Genomic DNA, 20,870 nt, shown 5'->3' on the forward strand with positions numbered 1-20,870 from the left:
TCAAATTTGTCCCCCTTTTTTCCACTACAAAAATTGAACTACTGGGCCGATTCAGATGATCGCATATGTTACTGTTTCATTTTGTAGGCTCTAGTGTATATTTATAAACATAATGATAACGCTCTGAAACAGAACTATATATGTAAAGTATGAAAACATTTTAGTACAACACACAACACACACAACACACACACCTACCTTCTAAAAGCTGCAGTGCCTGGTGCGCAACTCGAAGATCATAAAAAAAGAGGAATATAAATGGTTAAAAAAAGAAGATAAAAGCTGTCAGGAAAAAGAGGAAGAAAAATCATAAATTACTTGGTAGGTGTAATTGTTACAAGCTGCCATTTCCTGGTTTAGATCCGTACTGAAAGCACGATTTTAAAAAGTGTATTCTAGTATTCTACAGTTATACCACAGAATACTTTAGAACAAAAGAAAGTGTGCTTAGGAAAATTGTAAGAATCAGGTAGGATTCCAAAAAGGACCATAGAAGATTTAATCCAGTTATCAAACTAGCGGCAGTAGCCTTATACCTCCCTCTTTGTTAGGGTCCGTTATATCATCCGCTGGAAACCTCCAGTGAACAGCACGGGAGAAATCTCTCGCTCTTAGCACGGAGTTTAAAACCAAACTTGCTTTAGCTGGTCCCCAGCAAAGCTTTGGGCGATCGTGACATCGTCATCCCGAGACCCGAGAGGAACTCAATCGCCAGGACATTGATACCCCGCCACCACGTGCATCAGGAGCAGCAGCAGCCGGCCGGCCGTCTCGACACACTACACACCCACACAGCAGCCATTGTATAATAGGTAACAATAAAAAAAATATACTTACCTGTTTTATATTGGTGATAATCCGAGCCCTTGACACGCTAAATCACCTCGATCACGAGGAAAGCCGACCCTGAGAGCTACAGGCCTCAAGCTCGAGCTAGCCACCAAAAAAGAGGCCTTGAGAGCCCAACCTCAACGATCCCCGAGGCTCAGACCAGGGATCGAGGGTTAGAGGGAGGTCCGTCTGACCCCTATGAGAGTAATAATTGGCGCCCAACATACAAGATTGAAAGCGGTCAAGAGCTCAAGATTAACCAACATTTTCGGAGCGTTGTAGGTGTTAGGTTAGGAGCAGGTACTCTAAAGTGAGCCTAAAGTATTCGGATAGTGCATGAACACTATTTCGCGGCAAATATACATTTCTATTTAAGAAGTGCTTCCTAGTGCGCGTACGTTAACGAAAGTGAACTGATTTGCGAGGTTAGAATCAAATAGCGGATGTTTTTTTCGGAGAAATTGAGTGAACGAATGAAAGAGTGATTAACGGGTCTTGATTCAAATTAATTTACCAAATATTACCTTGTTTCGGATTGAATTAAAATACAGCGATTCAAATATCATTTATTCAGATTTTCATACAAAAGAATCGTATACAGAGAGTTGAGTGATCACAACGCGTTACTTACACAATGGATCTACAAACAATGTACAAATACATGGATGTGTCCCACCTGTCGATTGATGAAGTGGAACATGAATTATTGATTCGGAAGATGTTGATTGATTTAGATCAACACGAAAGCGTTAAGAGGAGAAAGCTGAGGGATCGCATGAAGTTAGAGAGAGAAACAGAAGAGTTTGTGGTCTCCCAAAGTTGGAGAGCGGTTAGAGAAGAAATGTCCATCATTGCGACTAAGCTTCACGTAATAGAAAAGGTGCTTGAAAACCCAAAAGTTGATGCCCGCCAAAGACAAAAACTTAAAACTAGACTGGTGCATTATCGTGTGAGAATTTATTTACTTTCTCAATCATCAGAGGCAGCGAAATACTCGCATGAAATTTCAAAAATGGGGAAACGAGCTTGTCAGATTTTCGTGAAATATTTTCCGGAAATACAAGGGGGAAAGGGAACTTCCAAAGCGGGAGCGAAACAATCGAATAGTGAGATCAATCGGGTGATTGAAGAGGTTAGGAACGAAATAGGAGTGCTGAGCGAAACGATGGAAGGGAATGCTCTGGGAGAAGTAAAAGAGAGTCAAAATGAAAATGCGGTGGAGGCGGGAAATGTGTCCATAGAATCGAAGGAAAGTGAGATAGAATCATCAGTGAGAAGATCAGATGAAATGATGTTATATTTAAAAGATTTTGAGGAGGGAAAATTAGAAAACGCGGCAAGTTTAGTTGAAATTTTCAAATCGTTTGTGGTACAAACAACAGAACAGCAAAAGCTCATGAGAGAGAAAGAGATCGAGGCAGAGAGGAAAAGAGAACGTGAGGTCAAAGAAAATAGAGATCGGAAAAAGCGTCTCGAAAAATTGCTAATGAATTTGAATGAACAGTTAAGAACCAATATCAATACACATACGCAGAATGAACCAGATCGAGCTTTGAAACAGACGATGAGCATAAAAATTGAATCCGATGAAGAAGAGCTTTCGAATACAGATAGCGTAGAAGGCGAAACTGAAGGCAGATTCGAGGAGATTAAAAAGTCTGATAAGAGATTGGAACAGATGGAAAAATTAGCATGTCAGAAAATTAAAGGAATGAATCTGAAAAAAGGCAATACGTTCCTTTCGGAAAAGAATAACGATAGACGTCACAGAGAAAATAGATATTCATCGTATTCATCTAGTGGTACAGATAGCCTAGACTGGGACAGTTCGAGTACACGAAGTACCTCAGAATCCAGTCTGGATAGGAAAAGCAAGAAAAATATCAAGAAAGGAAAGCAAACATTCGACAAACTGAAGAGAATTCCAGTGTCGGAGTGGAGGGTTAAATATGACGGGAAAGATCAGGGGAGACGAGTGGCGGAATTTCTAAAGGAAATTGAACTGAGAAGGAAATCGGAAAAAATATCTGAGCGGGAATTGTTTCGAGGAGCTATCCACTTATTTACAGGGAGAGCAAAAGATTGGTTCATGGAGGGGTACGAGAATCGTGATTTTCGAAATTGGCATGAACTCAAACGAGAATTAAAGCGTGAGTTTTTACCACCAGATCTGAACTTTCAGATAGAAATTCAGGCAACCAACCGTCGTCAAGCTCGAGGAGAAAAGTTCGTGGACTATTTCCACGACATGATAAAACTTATCCAGTCTATGACAAGACCAATGTCAGAGAGAAGAAAATTCGAAGTCATATGGCGAAACATGCGATTTGACTACAAAAATGCAATGATTGGAGCTGGTATAAGGTCATTGCCAAAATTGAAGAAATATGGTCGAATGGTAGATGAAAATTATTGGAACATTTATCAGAAACCAACAGAAAATCAATATCGTTCAAAAACGAATCAAGTTAATGAGATATCAGAAATGCCCACATCCGATTCGTCCAATTTCAAAAACAATTCACGTGTTTTCGTTCAAACCAAACATAAAGTTGAGCAAAACAAAACCAAATATCGTCCAATGAAAGAGAATGGGAGAAAGGAAGAAACAAATGAACAATCTATAGATCCAATGGAAGGTTCAGCCAGGGGGACGATGCAGGTTTTAGTCAACCAATATAAGCGCCCCGCTATTGGCACATGCTATAACTGCAGGAAAATTGGGCACCACTATATTGAGTGTCCCCAGCCAAAGCAACAATTTTGTAGACTTTGTGGTTTTCCTGATGTGATGACTTCCCAATGTGAACATTGTTTAAAAAACGTAAAGAATTCAGCTTAAGGGGGCAAGTTGAATTTTTGAGTAGCATGCCTCCGAATCAAATAACTGCAGATTTGAATTATCATGGGTTTCAGCGATTTTCCGATCATGATTACATTTCGGAGAATGACGTAGAGGAGCTTTTCGGGAGGGTTCAAAAAGATAATCGACCATTTGCAAAAGTTTCCGTGATAGGAAGAGAGATAGTGGGTTTGTTGGACAGTGGCGCTCAACGAACAATTTTAGGAGCAGGTTGTGAGAAACTGATAAACTCACTCAAGCTTAAAGTGTATTCGACTGACGTATCTTTGAAAACGGCTTCAGGAACTCCTGTTGAAGTTGAAGGGTATGTGTACTTGCCCATCACATTTAACAATGAGAATCATATTATCAAGACATTCATTGCACCAAAACTCAAACACAAATTAATTCTGGGATACGATGATTTCTGGAAAGCTTTTGGAATTCATCCAGCAGTGCTTTCAAACAGCTTACCGAGGGAGGAATTTCTCGAAGAGATCTCCGAATCAAATGAAATAGCATCGAAAGGAGAGAAAGAAGAGGGAATAGTGCTATCAGAAGATCAAAAAGTGCAACTCGAGGAGGTGAAAGCTCTTTTTATAGCAGCTAAGGATTGTGAAATATTAGGGTTCACTCCATTGATCTCTCATAAGATAGAGATTAGGGAGGAATATAAAAATGCAGCACCTATTAGAATTAACCCCTATCCAACTTCTCCTTTGATACAAAAAAAGATTAGTAATGAGATTACAAAGATGTTGAAACAGCAAGTGATCGAAGTAAGTAAAAGCGATTGGCGTCTCAGTACTGTCCCCGTGATTAAACCTAGCGGAGAGGTTCGATTGTGCTTGGATGCGAGACGTTTGAATGAACGAACTAAGAAAGACGCTTATCCTCTCCCACACCAAGACCGTATACTGAGCAGATTGGAATCTAGCAGATATTTGTCAACGATTGACTTGACTAAAGCATTCTTGCAAATTTCGTTAGATCCAGATTCGCGTCAGTTTACGGCCTTCTCGGTGATGGGGCGAGGGTTATTTCAGTTCACCAGACTTCCCTTCGGCTTGGTTAACAGTCCAGCAACGTTAGCCCGTTTGATGGATCAAGTCCTAGGCTATGGTGAACTGGAACCGAATGTGTTCGTCTACCTCGACGATATTGTTGTGGTAAGCGACACATTCGATGTACATGTAAAAAATTTGAAAGAGGTGGCTCACAAATTAAAATCTGCGAATCTTTCGATCAATTTGGACAAGTCCAAATTTTGTGTGGATGAACTTCCCTATCTCGGCTATATTCTCACATCGGAGGGCCTGCGACCCAACCCCGAGAGAATCGAGGCAATCGTGAACTATCAACGTCCAACTTCTCTTCGCTCACTTCGCCGATTTTTGGGAATGGCGAACTACTACAGAAGATTCATTCCTCAATTCAGTGAGATGTCTGCTCCGCTCACAAGCTTATTGAGAAACAGACCCAAAACAATTACATGGAATCCCACAGCCGAACAAGCTTTCGCTCTTCTCAAAGATAGCTTGATCGCAGCACCGATACTAGCTAACCCTAATTTTGAATTGCCTTTTTTCATTCAAACCGATGCGAGTGATAACGCAATTGCAGCGGTACTCACCCAGCATCAGGATCAGGGAGAAAAAGTGATTGCATATTTCTCGCAAAAGCTCTCACCAACTCAGCAATCCTATGCAGCCACTGAAAAGGAAGGCTTAGCGGTGCTGAGTGCCATTGAGAAATTCCGACCATACGTCGAAGGAACACATTTTGTAGTAGTAACAGACGCATCTGCTCTGACCCACATTATGAAGGGGAAATGGCGTACATCCTCGAGATTGAGTAGATGGAGTATCGAGCTCCAGGGATATGACTTTGAAATACGTCACAGACGAGGTAAGGATAATATCATCCCTGATGCCCTGTCGCGTTCGTTGGAAGTTGCAATTGTGGATGAAGTAGAAGATTGCTGGTACACCACTTTACACAAAAAGGTTCAACAAAGTCCTGAAGAGCATCTCGATTTTAAAATTGAGGGAGGGAAACTATATAAATTCATTCCTGTCAAAACAGCAGTCCTAGATTTTCGTCACGAATGGAAACTCTGTGTTCCAGAGAAACTAAGAAATCAACTTATGAATGAAGCACATGACCAGTCATTGCACATTGGCTATGATAAAATGCTCGAAAGATTACGTTTGAACTATTTTTGGCCAAAAATGGCATCATCCATTAAAAAGTACGTTTCGCAATGTCAGACATGTAGGGAATGTAAACCGTCATATGTGTCGCAGCATCCTCCAATGGGGAATCAGCGCTTGGTAACGAAGCCTTTTCAGATTCTGGCTATGGATTTTATCCAGACGTTGCCTCGCTCTAAATCTGGAAACATGCATCTCCTGGTTCTCCTCGATTTATTCTCGAAATGGACACTTTTATTTCCGGTCAAAAAGATTTCCTCAACATCCGTCATTAAAATCCTGGAAGAACAATGGTTTAGGCGATATTCGGTGCCGGAAATAGTCATTAGTGACAACGCTACCTGTTTCCTGAGTAAAGAGTTCAAGTCCTTTTTAGGGCACTATAAAGTCCAGCACTGGACTAATTCGCGGTACCACAGTCAGGCCAACCCCGTAGAACGGGTCAATAGGAACATCAATTCGTGTATCCGGACGTACGTTAAAATGGATCAACGTCTTTGGGACACAAAAATCTCTGAAGTCGAGTATATCCTAAACAATACAGTCCATTCTTCCACGAATTTCACACCCCACAAAATATTGTTTGGTCACGAATCACTCGTAAGTGGCGAAGATCATCTTTGTGATCCGGACATCGACGAGAGTTCTATAAGGGATAGACATGATCGTCATATGAAAGTGAATCGCGAAATTTACGACATTGTGGTTAAAAATTTGGCAAAAGCACACGAGAAAAGTAAGCATACTTACAACCTTCGTAGTCAAAAAACGGCCCCAGTTTATAAGGTAGGCCAAAGAGTTTTCAAAAGGAATTTCACTCAATCCTCGGCAGCCAACTCGTACAACGCTAAATTAGGTCCGTTGTATACGCCATGTACGATCGTTTCCCGGAGAGGATGCAGCTCGTACGAGCTCATAGATGATCGAGGCAAAAATATTGGCATTTTCTCGGCGGCTGATCTCAAGCCAGGAAATCCAACATAGTTTAATTTTTCGGAGTTTTTCCTTATTTTATTATGTCTAAAAAAAAAAGGAAATAAATGAGAACAAAAAGTAATTTTGTGTATACCTTGTAGAGCCATTGTGATGTGTTGCGTCGTTAAGAGAGATCAATTTAATTCTGATCGTTCTTTGTTGTACACGTAGCTTTTATGGTAGAAAAGAGAAGTAACGCGAATTTGACGGTTGTCGACATACAAGCCGAGTTTCAAGAGAGCTTTTTAGAACATTTTGCTATAAAATAGAATTATTTAAAACCCAATAGAAAATCACAGATCGAACAAATAGGAAGCGCATTAGGAATGCCACCGATCAAGGAAATAAAACTAGAAATGTAAAATTTCCAATCGCTGTTAGTAGATTTTGTGAACCGGTTCAATTTACACTATTTAGTTCGGGAGTGAAAAACCAGAAAAAAAACAATTCATTTTCTCAATTTTCATACACCATATTATGTCGGCATTACTCGAAATACCAACCGTTGTTAATAATTCGCGATGATAAACATATTCTCTCCCATATCCAAGGATATGCTTGGAATATTGGTTTGAAGAGAAGGTTTGTTAAACACTCCGAATTAGTAATACGCGTGTAAATAGCATATCATTGAGAAACCAATGAAATCAACTATTTGATCAAACCATGCTTTAATGTTCGTTCTTGTTTAGATTGTAGGCACCAAAGGTGCGTCTCAATCCTGGGCATTGTTAATTAGAATGTAATTTGTTAAAAAAAAAATGTTAACTACGTTATCATTTTTTTTTTTGAGAGGAGTGGGTGGTAGTGTTACTGTTTCATTTTGTAGGCTCTAGTGTATATTTATAAACATAATGATAACGCTCTGAAACAGAACTATATATGTAAAGTATGAAAACATTTTAGTACAACACACAACACACACAACACACACACCTACCTTCTAAAAGCTGCAGTGCCTGGTGCGCAACTCGAAGATCATAAAAAAAGAGGAATATAAATGGTTAAAAAAAGAAGATAAAAGCTGTCAGGAAAAAGAGGAAGAAAAATCATAAATTACTTGGTAGGTGTAATTGTTACAAGCTGCCATTTCCTGGTTTAGATCCGTACTGAAAGCACGATTTTAAAAAGTGTATTCTAGTATTCTACAGTTATACCACAGAATACTTTAGAACAAAAGAAAGTGTGCTTAGGAAAATTGTAAGAATCAGGTAGGATTCCAAAAAGGACCATAGAAGATTTAATCCAGTTATCAAACTAGCGGCAGTAGCCTTATACCTCCCTCTTTGTTAGGGTCCGTTATATCATCCGCTGGAAACCTCCAGTGAACAGCACGGGAGAAATCTCTCGCTCTTAGCACGGAGTTTAAAACCAAACTTGCTTTAGCTGGTCCCCAGCAAAGCTTTGGGCGATCGTGACATCGTCATCCCGAGACCCGAGAGGAACTCAATCGCCAGGACATTGATACCCCGCCACCACGTGCATCAGGAGCAGCAGCAGCCGGCCGGCCGTCTCGACACACTACACACCCACACAGCAGCCATTGTATAATAGGTAACAATAAAAAAAATATACTTACCTGTCTTATATTGGTGATAATCCGAGCCCTTGACACGCTAAATCACCTCGATCACGAGGAAAGCCGACCCTGAGAGCTACAGGCCTCAAGCTCGAGCTAGCCACCAAAAAAGAGGCCTTGAGAGCCCAACCTCAACGATCCCCGAGGCTCAGACCAGGGATCGAGGGTTAGAGGGAGGTCCGTCTGACCCCTATGAGAGTAATACATATGAGCTAGTCTTCTAAAGAAAACGTTACATTTACACAACATTTGGATTTTCGTTTTTGTAATTATTGATTGTGTTAGTTTTTCATGGTTTATTCGGTTAAAGATAGAGGACGCTATATTTTTTATATTTTTATATTTTTACATAACATATCCATAAATTGAAGATGTATCTTTTTCTGTTTTTGAGTCATGATTTTAATAAAGTTTGTTTTTAGTCTTCGTTCAATATTCCTCTGCAACTAGACTAGATCTATGTGACTAGAATCCAATTATTTTTTTTGAAGAATTTTAAATTATGATATATTTTCAAAAAAAAATTCAAATAAGACTAGCTTCAATTTTATATGTCGATTATCTGAATCGGTCCTTTAGTTCTAAGGTTATGAATTTTTGAAAAAATCATTTTTGAAATAAAAGGCAAGAGACAATTTTGGGACCATCGGTTGACTTTAAAAAATGATGACTTAAAAACAAAAAAAAAATCACAGCTCTGATTTTTGAATATGTTTTGCAAATTTTTTTTTTGTAAATTGTTAGTGTGTGAGTGGATGAATATGAGTATTGAATTTTTATTAACATAAAATTCAACTATTTCGAACTTGTTAATGGCCCAGAAAAGAACCGTTGGGTTTGTGTGGCTTTGTAAATAAACTGAAGAAGTTTGATACATGATTATATTTTTTTCTCGTGGGAATAATACACGAGATTTTTCATGACCACTCCACGCGGAAGCGGAATAGAAACCGATGCTATTGGATACCATTGCGACACTAGAACACCTAGTCGATTGCGTAACATATGCGAGTATTCCTTTGCTCGGGCGCATTTACAAGCGAACATTTTCTCATGACCATTCCATGCGAAAGTAAAACAAAAACTAAATGGGCTGCTTCCTTCCTTTCTTGTTTTGTTTATAGAAACTTTAATCTTTTGCAGTTCATTCGTCTCTAGCCCTTAGAAGAACCCTTGTGGAAAGAAAGACAATCCATTCCTGCTCGACGCTCGCCGGCAACCACCGTTGCCCATATTCCTGTTTCTTTCAGTTTTTTTCCTCGATCCAGTCATCCAGTTGAACCCCTAAAATTTTCCAGTTTTTTTAATATCGTCCAGTTTTATCCAGTTTTTGCTGCTCTAGTTTTACCCATTGTATGTAAAATAAATTATAAACATTATATTTCCTTCCTATCCCATGAGCAATTCTATTTTTTGACATTTATCGTTCGACATTGGATCGATCTCTTATTTCTTACACAGTCAACTCAGTGTTGTTTACACTTTCGAATTTAATACAGTTAGCGCGCAGTGCGTGTGGTGAAAATATACTGTTTTTCAGTCGTTTCATCCAGTGTTTCATCTACCTCATGGTCTTCTGCGACAGGCGAGGTTGTAATTTGGTTCTTTCCATTTCGTTCAATTCGTCGGTGTTCAGTCGAAAATTCCAAAACGAAGAGCTTTCTCGATTGCTGGAAACTTATTAAACTACTTCAAAAACAGTGTATCACTCAAATTTTATCTTTTATATTTACTTTTTGGGTAGGCTGTTAACCCAAGAAGTAACGTGCTATATTCTCTTTCAATTTATATGAATATCAGATGTTCTACGTTCTCCAAACCATGTTTAAGTTTAGACCAATTGATCTACCATTTCATTCACGATTGGTACATCATAGCAAGAAATGTTACCCAAAAATAGTTCGTAAAGCCCGCGTGCTATACCTTGAGTTTATATGAACATCGGATGTTACGGATCCTCCAAATCTTTCTAAAGCTCAGAAATTCATAGAGTAGATGGTTTCTATTGACTTCGATTGATATGAATATAAACCCCAAGTAATCTTGCTTACGTTTACATCAATTGGTAATAGCTTCTCATGGGCACTGAAAGCAATTTCAATTCTGAATATCATTAATTTTACGCATTATTTAAACTCCCCTACAGAACTAATGCATACTTTGTATAAAATGCATATGCATCATAGTGTTTATTTTGCAAGAATTTATACTATACTAGCTGACCTGGCAAACTCGCCCAAACTTATTTTTTCGTTATCACATCCACGTTTTCTTACTAAGCGCACGTTCATGGGGCCAATCGCAGAACTGTTCATTGATTGATCTTCTAATCTACCCTTTAAAATTATTTTTTACTTTAAAATTTCAGTACTTCTACCAAAACTCGACATTATAATATCAGATTTTTTTCAGACATAATTTTCGTGTAAGATTTTTCATCCTCTGGCTAATAACATGTTTCTCCGGTACATGGAATAATGTTTGATACATAAAATATGATAGAATGAAGACAGCCCTAAATCTGACAATTCCTTTCTCAAGTTATGCTCTTATCAACACATTCGGTGATTAATTTTTATTTATACAGATAGAAGACGATATAGGAGTGCGTTTTATCACATCAAAATCCATTCCCACTTTCGAACGAAGATCAAGGAGGAATGGGGTGTTATACCATCACAGAAATATTTGTCGTACCCAAAAACCCTCACATCCCAAATTTGGCTCCATTTGCTTTATTAGTTCTCGAGTTATGCAGAAATTTGTGTTTCGTTTGTATGGCAGCCTCCCCTTAGAGAGAGAGGGTAAGAGTGTCGAACCACCATAGAAACATTAATTGCACCCTAAAACCACCACATGCCAAATTTGGTTTCATTTGCCTGATTAATTCTCGAGTTATGCATAAATTGTACGCCCCTCCCCTTTAGAGAGGTGGGAGGAGTGTCGAACTTCCATAGAAGCGTTTATCGATCCCTAAAATCTCTATCTGCGTTTGCTTGATTAGTTTTTGAATTATGCAGAAATGTATGCTCCATTTGTATGGCAGTAGTATGCTTGATTATTGTCTTACAGCCCGATAATCCGAATTATGAACCCACTACATACATAGATGAACACCTCTGGCTTGATCGCTGCTGCCTAAACACATTCAGAAATGATTCGATTTTAAAGTTCGGTTCATGTTTTTTTTTATGTCCCATTTATTTATTTTAGGATCATTAGCATTTTAGCTTGACAGGGCCGAATTTTAATCGTGTACATGTCACATGTTTATCATATCTATAATTAGCACATTACACAGTAGCCATTTAGGCGTAAGAGTATTCCTTCTGATCTTCCATTATCCAGTTAGACCACCGGACAGCGAAGACAGTTGATTGATCATTGTTGAGTTATTTACAGAACAGCAGCCCGATGTGTCTTGCAGAGCAGAGAGCAGTTGTATGGATGAATCGATCTTATTTCGATCATGGATCGATCTCCATCGCTGATAATTGTTGCGTGGACGTAGTTATTCTGTAACAACACAAAGATGGTCAAATGAGGGCCCCGAGTATGAACTCACGATCGATCGCTTACTAAGCGAGCGCGCAACCAATGTGGCTACGGAGACCCCCGAAATAGTGTTTGTTTCCGCCCGGGAACGAAACGCCGGTTCATGTTGCACAGGACGACTTTCTTGATTTCAACGACATTTTCGGCTACTAGCTGACTAGAGCATGGTGCATCTTCGACAACAAACTTATCAGAACGGAATCGGCGGATCCTTAATTGCTCACGAACAGCCGTTACAACACTTTTCACATTTTCAATCACCTGGCTCGCGTTTTCGATCTTCATCGAAGACAAAATGAAACTGTCTGAGAGTTGCATTCAGTAGAATATATTATCTTTGTAACGACATTTTTCCTGGAGTACGAGAACGGTGGCGGGATTAGTGCAAATAGAATCTCAGGTAAATTGCGGGCTCGAAAAGGAAAACTGCCAATCAGCTTTGAGATGTACTTTCTGGATTTACGCACAACAAGTATGTGATGCGGGTATATGGAATTGGAAATCCTGTATCCATGCTTGTAATCTAATTTGTGTCTGACAAGTTTATCTCGCCAGCACTGGCGGAACACATGTGCAACCCGACAGATCTGATTAAGTGCAATCCCAAGAATATGTTATCTTTCCCAAACTGTTTTCATTAGTCATTCACTGTGCCCGGGAGTCGGAGCACTATCGATCGAAATCCGATCCTTCCCCGAAGTAGCACATCACAGCCGTTTGGAAGCGTGTCAGAAAATCGTTTTCCAGAATCAGTTGGGAAAAGTTTTTGACATTTACATCAAACGCAGGAACGCAGGGAAGGGTAGGATAGCTTTGTAATGTGACGAATGGATTTCCTGTCGCTCCGACAAACAGAATCGAACCGAATCGAAGTGTCACAACTGCATGTTGCTGCCGTCACTCACAGACTTCTCGTTTGCCAAGAACGATTTGAAAAATGGATGTCAATACCAGAGCTGCCTCCAATTCCAGTTTTTGCTGCAGCACGGATTTACATCCCCGATCCAACAGTGCTTAGACGAACATTTCTTTGCCAGCAGATCCGATCCCTATCTTTATAACAGCAATGTGTTAGAAATCCAAACAGAGGTGTATGTGCTTGTGTGTATGTATTTCTGCTGCAACGCAATGCTTATTTTCCCATATCGAAAGCCCATTCATCTTCAGCATCGGCACGGCGAATGCAATACAACTTTCGGTTGCATAATTTATGTGAATCCAAGACAAATTCCTTCCCATATGGAGGCGGCAGCAAACAGCATCTCGCACTGTTTTGAGTAACTGAAATTCCATCCACAAAATGTCGAACAAGAGGAGCCGAGAGGGAAGAGCAGAGATTTGCGCTTATACTACATATCACACGGGAACTCTCTCTGGGTATGGTCGATGTTGGTGGAATTCGTTCTCGTTTCTGTTTGCGCAATCAATCTAAGTGATTCGCCACAATAAATCATTCCTATGCTCATCATGCCAGCGCAAGCAATTTTCCCTCCCGGGCAGCAGCCTCCCAGCAGGCGCACGGAGGCAGAAAGCTATTATCATCATCGCCATCGTCGGTATCGGAAGCCAACCTTCGCTGTACCATTAGGAGTACCCTTATATTAGATTTTTATGAAATATCTTTCCATCTTTCATCGACGGCTGGTTCGCTTGTTAAAATTTCTTGCGGAATTCGTTCCGGAGGTTTGTAACGTGGACTATTTATGGCCAGCAGATTCCAGAGAAATGCAAGTCTACATCGTTTTCGAAAAAAAAAGAAATCTTATTTATTCGTTTATTATTCGGTACCGCCCAGAAGAGGCACAACGAAAAGTTAAATGTTTACTTTCGCCAAGAAATTATTGAAGGTTGGCATTCTCCCACGCAAACTGGCGGTATTGGCTAAATTCCATTTAGCTACCGTTCTCGAACGTCGGAATGTCGGAATTGGTTGCTGAAGATTGCCTGTTGTGATTTGAGACAGTTGTGAGGCTCAACATCCAGGGGTGTTTTCAACTTCGAGGCTTTACACGTTATTCGCACAATTTTACACAAATTTGTAGTCTGTTTCGCGTTGCACGTTGTCACTTCAAAATCTCCCGTTCGGAATGACTTACTTAAATTTCACCGACAACAGTAATAATATGAATGCAAAACGACGCAAACCTGATAGTTATTGACAGCATCCTACCATGCAAGTTTTATGTTTGTAACATGCCTGAAAGAATGTGTGCTACATCGGAGATTATCTGAGAATGCATTATTGTATTTGCTTGTTTATCACTTCGGAGATTATCTGAGAATACATCGAAATATCATAAATAACTCTTTAGTATTGAGTTGCCCGAAAAGTACACCCAAACTAGCGTTGGCAGAAAACATTTATCTTCGGCAGAAAAAATGTTTTTTCGTGAGCTGAAGGATGAAATGAACAAATAAAAGCACCTTAAAAACATGTTTGTATGTATGTATATGGAGCAAACATCTCTTTCTCTCAAACTGAACGTCAGCTTGGTATTGTACCAAAAAAAGTCCAAACGGGGATCGAACCAAAGCCGGTTGGAATGCAAGGCTGTTTTACACGACCACGCTTTCCACATAGCCACTGATGCTGTTGCATAAATGCGTGATAATATTACACCTCATCACAAAATGAAGTTAAAAAGTGTTTTCTAAGAGTAAAAAGGAGAGCATAAACGTGAATCCGTGAAACGAAAATCCGTGTATGTGACAGAGTATGCTTTAATGCGTGTTTATTTCCAATGTGTCTCTTGTTTCTCTCGCTCATACTGCACTTATATTGCTATAGCCTATATATATATATTCTACAAATGCTATAGCAGTATGGGAGGGTAGCACATTTTCTGTTATTTTTTAACTCATTTGGTCGGGGTTCTGATGAGAATCCGAGACGTCGTTTATAGATTCAAAAATAACATTTCTTTTTGGTTCTTAAATGTTATTATCGAAGAAAACAAAAAAAAGCTCAGCCAAAGTGAACCAAGTTAAAAAATGATACCTAGAGTACCATTGCCTCTTAAATTTTTGAGCTCCATAACCAAGTCTTTCTAAATAACACAATACTCCCTTTCATGCTCATGCGAGCTCACATTTTCGGCAATTTTGGATTCAGAGTCTTCAATAAAATGAAAAACAACATTATTTAGCTGCTGGACAGGCATAACTTCACTCTAATTGCAGCCAGAGCGAACCAATTACATGCTAACTATTAACATAATATCATTCTACAACACATTAGTATTTTGTAACGGCTCTTAACTAGTTTCATAAAAAGTATGTATATTGACTAACTTTTAATATTCTAATATTAGAATAGAATGAATAAAATAGAATAAATGAAAACAAATTGACTTAAATGTATTACACTTGGTTCGTTATGGCTGAACGCAATTTTGGAGAATGCAGAACATGGTTTTACACTTCAGGTCAGCGGATGTAACATCAATTCTCACTAGAGTTCATTAATTTTTGACGAGTGACCAAAGATGTGTGTGGTTTGGCGTTGTCCTGGTCGAAGACGACACCCACACGATTGAATAGTTTTGGAGGTTTTCCCATAATCGCTGCATTCAGTTTTTCCAGTTGCCAACAGTAGATTTTCTTATTGATCGTTTGATTCTTTGGAAGCAGCTCAAAAATTCCCCTTCTTTCCAATCCAACCAATACAATGTATCAATACCTTTGACACTTACTATGTACACCTAACTGGCTTTCTGATAAAATTGTAAATAAAAACAAAAAAAAAATCTACAAAGAGCAGCTCGATGTTAATTTTCGTCTGCAGAAAATAAGGTTCTCATTGTTATCGAGTATTTTTGACGTAGGATTACGTCATTCGGGAACATATGGGGGTACAAATTGAAAAACGAAAATCCATCGCATCGTGAAAAATGTCCAATTTCAAACCCTTATTGATCAGTCATTTCATGATGGATTGATGAGATTTTTGCATCAAACGATTTCGGCACTATAACTATTTTTCACCTTGAATAAAATTATATATATCATGTAACTAACTATCGAATAATTTAAAAATCTCAACTCCTATCCTAACGGAAATACCCACTTGTGATTGGTCAAAATTGACGACACATGCGGCGGGTCCCTAACAGAGACATCAAAACCAAGCTGCATATAGGAAATCGGCATTGCAAATACATGAAAGTAGGGGGAGCTTTTGTTCTCACTGAAAAGTGTTACTACTCGATCTTGTTTTTTTCAACAATATCGGACACATTCATTTTTCAAAATTTCTGCCTCAAAGACAAATTTTATTATGAAAAGAGTCCCAGACTATCAATTTGTGATGAGATAGCTATATATTTTTTGTGAAATTCACGGAAAAAAATCAACTTTTACCAAGGGTGCCCGTCTTTACCACTCTTCCCCTACATGTGGAGTGCAGATTGCGCAGGACAGAACGGATGAATGAAACGAAAACGCTTGGAGAAAACGTCCTCAACGCATACTTTCGACGCATCCGTTTAAAATTAACGATTACTCAGAAGCAATTTGTGCACCTGTGCACGGATAGATTTTGGGGAAAAAAAATGTTTTGACTCACTTTTTATTAAATAGGATTTTTCATGAAATTAGATGCCAAAACAGTTCCTGTCAGCTTCGTGGAATCTGTTGAACAGCATCCGAATCTGACGGTGTTGATTGTTACTCCGTACAACGTTTTAATTGTCCTGTTCCTTAAGCTGTTGCCTCGTGAATATTGAACTGAATCGTCCAATATGTGGACTGGTATATCTTTGTAGAAAATTAAACTGTAAATTTTAATAAAAACCTCCACAAACATGACCCATCTTACTAATTCGAGCGTCTATCTCATAACATCTTCCGATATGCCGCAATCCGGCGACCATACGCTCCATCTCTATGCCTCTGTCCATTCGAGCATTTTTGTACAGATTATGATTAAGGAACATAGTTGAGGTGGGGGTAAAACGGACATGTTAAGAAGAACTTCAATTATATCTTTGGAAACTCATGTTCCCCAAAACTTTTATGCAGTTTCTTGCAATTCAATATACTGTTTTTCTACCTATTTGGCCAAATACTTTACAAAAAAATGTTTTTTTACTGAAATTAAAACAGACCGAAAACATTTTTTTCGATGCTGGTAATATGGTCATATAGTGGGGGTTATATGGACAGGTTTGTAATATATGATGCGTAGAGGTTTATCGCTTGTGCTCCCTTGGCCGAGTGGTTAGCGTCATAACTAACATGCCGGGTGTTCGGGTTAAATTCCCGTTCTGGTCGGGGGTATTTTTGTCAAAGAAATTTCCTCCGACTGGCACTGTGATCACGCGTATTCTAGAACTTGCCACTCAGAATGCATTCAAGGCGTGTTATTTGGCATAGAAATCTCAACTAAGTACTAATAAAAATGACGCAATACTACGTTGAGACGGCGAAGTTCCTCTAGGAACGTTAGTGCCATTGAAGAAGAAGAAGAAGAGGTTTATCGATCGCGACAGGAATAATTTTATTCATCCAAGGTCTGAACTCATCACGAATGTTCGTTAAATGATGAAAAAATCGGATTAATCCACCTAGAAGTGATATAGTCCTTTTCAGCAGTATAAACTTTCACAGTCCATCTCACTCCCACTGGCAACTGTCCGTTTTACCCCACCAGTACAATTATATCAATAATTTTAATTTTCCACTCAAAAATGAATTTATTTTTCCGTACATACCTAATATCGCTTTTCTGTTAACTCACAAACCTAAATATAACCATCAGCGATTTGAATTTTGAACGATGTTTTCATGTTTGATTAAGTGGCCGAACAATGTGTCAAATTCGAATCGTGTAGCCAGCTCGATTTTCCCTGCATTAGGAGAGAGGGGGGCACATTCAGACACATTTTTTCCTTGATTTTTAATATTTTTTGTAAACCTAAAAAAATCCTGAATTCATCCTGCTTGTCATTTGGACATCAATGTATCATATGGACGTGTTAGAGGTGTGCGTTGATGCGATTACGAATGGTTTATTCGAATTTTTGAAAATTGACTTTTTGTCCGAATGTGCCCCATGTGTGGGGTAGTTTCGGACAGTCCTGGGGCACTTTCGGACAACGGAAAAAAAATTAAAATTTCATGTTTATTACCAATTACTTCCGTTTCTACTTATTTCCAGCATATTCTGCATATTTCTGTATTTGTCTGAAAGGAAACTGCTTGCTATGAGAGTCAGTAAAAATTCGTGATTTTGCATTCTTCCGTTTTCGAGTGGTGGTTTTCCGCTGTAAAGTTTTTGGAAAAGGTTCAACATCTTCCGGGGACAAAGTTGACAAAGTAAAACCTATCTGTGCTGTAGATGTAGATGTTTTGCAGCATTGTTGTATTACTCGATGAGTCAGTTGCTACCTCCGCTCCAGAATGTGAGATCATTTGAGCATTCAAATTCCTTGTCCGAAAACAAACTTTTCTTGAGAATGGGTAGTAACCTGTGATTTTCAATCCAGCTGGGAAACTGAGAGCTTTTGCTTGAAAGGGCCCATAACTGAAACATCCAGGTGTTGTAAACGATTTGTGACATAAGGTGGAAAAGATACATGAATTGTACTATTTTCTCGGAAAAATTTAATTGTTCCCAAAGTGCAATGACTTTTTGATTGATTTTTGATTTTTTGAAATTGATTCGTTTATGTTGCTTTTTGCTACCTTTTCAAATGTTCCGGAACATTGACAAACAGTTTTCCCGTTTGGCAACCGTAAGTTGGGAAATTAGCAAAGACAATGGACCCAGTTGGACCACCTGTGAGCTAGAATCATGAAAACGTTCTATTCGAAACTAGTTCGATAGCTCTTTTCATCTCATCTTTGTTGATGCTGGTTCTATCGGTTTTCTTTTTGTAGTTTCGAACCATCATTAGGTCTGAGAATCAGACTAAACTGATGTTTGTTAGTAAATAACAACAGACTCAAATTTTTTATGAGGTATTAAACAGTGTCCGAATGTGCCCCACTATCATCCGAAGACAAATCATAGGGCCCTATTATAGAAATCGAGGCGATAAGAATTTTGCTCGTTAGACCTATTTTACTATTGACGTAGGACTACGTCTAACCGGAAGATATAGGGGGTGAAATGGAAATCTAGGCACTGAACAAGTAGGAAAAAATGCAAGATTTGGAACGCTAATAACTCGAGCATTTCTCAATAGATCTCAAAGGTTTTTACATCAATTGATAGGACATATATCTACGCATCTATCACAACGAATAACATTTCATTTTTCTTGAGATAAATAATTGAATAATTGTGAAATATCAAGCATTGTCAAAATGCACTATGTGCCCATTTTTGTCCATTTTGTGCTCCTCAAATCGTACCGACCAAAACGGGCAATCAGCGAAATAGAATGAAGCACGATTGGAAAGGAAAAAGAAAAAAATGAACGAAACATTGGTCGCAGTTTCACACATGCGTAATTCTCGAGCCAGCCAGTCAGCTTAAAAATCCCCGCTCCGCTGCCGTAACGATCATTCTCATTCAAACCGTACACCACATCGGTTCGCATCACAACACATCAACAAACCAACCCAAGCAGCCATGTCTGGACATGGTAAAGGAGAAAAAGTGAAGGGAAAGGCAAAATCCCGCTCGAACCGTGTTGATCTGGAGTTCCCCGCAAGGGTAGCTAGGCCGAGCGCGTTAGTACCAGTGCACCAGTCCACCTAGCCGGCGTTATATCGTTTCGGCCGCCGAAGTGATCGAGTTGGCTGGTAAAGCTGCTCGCGACGATGAGAAAATCGCATTCAGTACAGAACACATTCAGTTCGGTGGACATCAAGACAACAACAGGCAGTTGCAGCGACTGGCGAATGGCAAACGCAATTGCAAAACGACAGCAGGTTTTTTCAAAACCACGAGTACTAAGTTTTCTAAATTGGAACCATTCCATAAAACAAGGCGCTTTTCAGGGCCATTAAACCTTCCAAAAAAGAGTTTAGGAAATACAGTTCAATGCTTTCTAAAACAATATCCAAAATAATAATAAAACACAAATTGATTTTTTCATAATTTGTTTGCCAGGATATGATGGGTATGCGAATTTGGCAGTTGTTCTGAGCTTATTGATTTTCACCAATTCTTAAATTGCTTCTAGATTGAAAGTACAGTAATTAACACTTACCTCGACATTTAGCTAATTGGACGGACCTGTAATGCGACATATTTAGTTGGCCATTTTTGTAAATATAGAGTTCGGGGTCCAAATTATGACCCCACATTGAAAGTCGACACTGTACTACTGTCATCGCAAATGTTCAATTACAGGTTAAAATTACCTCCAATCCGATACTGAGTGGTGGTATTGCGACATGCCATTGAATGTAATTTACTGTAAAATATGTCACAAGCTGGATGGGAAGAAATTTTCCAACTGTGAAAGCTGTGGCGAGTGGCCGAACAAGATGGGAATATCGAGTGATAACAAAAACACAACACCAAAGGTTCTTTTGAGAACCATCAACATATTCATAAAGAGTAAATAGTAAACTAATCCATTTTTCAGGTAGATAGGTAGGTATTCACGTAGGAGAAGAAAATAAAACAATATATTTAAAATATATATATTTAACAAAAGCTGTCCCCTTTGTATAGTCCTACGTCACTCCGGTTATGTCCACGACATTACCCACCCGTCTTTTTTTATAGCAATCGAGCAATTCGATAGCACCGAGCTAGTGATAGCTATCGATGCAAGTGTCAGAACATTGCTCGAGGTATTTGTGGAGGCAGTTCAAATAAAATCGCGGTTAAGGAAACGTGGGAGGAATTCAGTGAGGAGCTTAATGCGCTGAGACCATCAATGCGTCTTGGTTCAGAATGCCAGAAAGTAAGTGTTTC

The 20,870-nt window shown here is 39.0% G+C and overlaps 1 protein-coding gene and 1 long non-coding RNA gene across 2 annotated transcripts in view; one reads left to right on the forward strand and one right to left on the reverse strand.

Annotated features, from left to right (window-relative positions):
* LOC129773940 (hemicentin-1) overlaps positions 1-20,870 on the forward strand; it is a 569,029-nt gene that overhangs the window by 193,785 nt on the left and 354,374 nt on the right. The window lies entirely within an intron of this gene.
* LOC129774101 (uncharacterized) lies at positions 5,919-6,892 on the reverse strand. The gene is made up of 3 exons (XR_008742715.1): positions 6,637-6,892; positions 6,228-6,532; positions 5,919-6,165 (listed from the first exon to the last, which is right to left on the reverse strand). It is a non-coding gene; the product is annotated as an uncharacterized LOC129774101 (long non-coding RNA).

Source organism: Toxorhynchites rutilus, chromosome 1 (genome assembly GCF_029784135.1).
Source record: "Toxorhynchites rutilus septentrionalis strain SRP chromosome 1, ASM2978413v1, whole genome shotgun sequence".
NCBI lineage: Eukaryota > Metazoa > Arthropoda > Insecta > Diptera > Culicidae > Toxorhynchites > Toxorhynchites rutilus.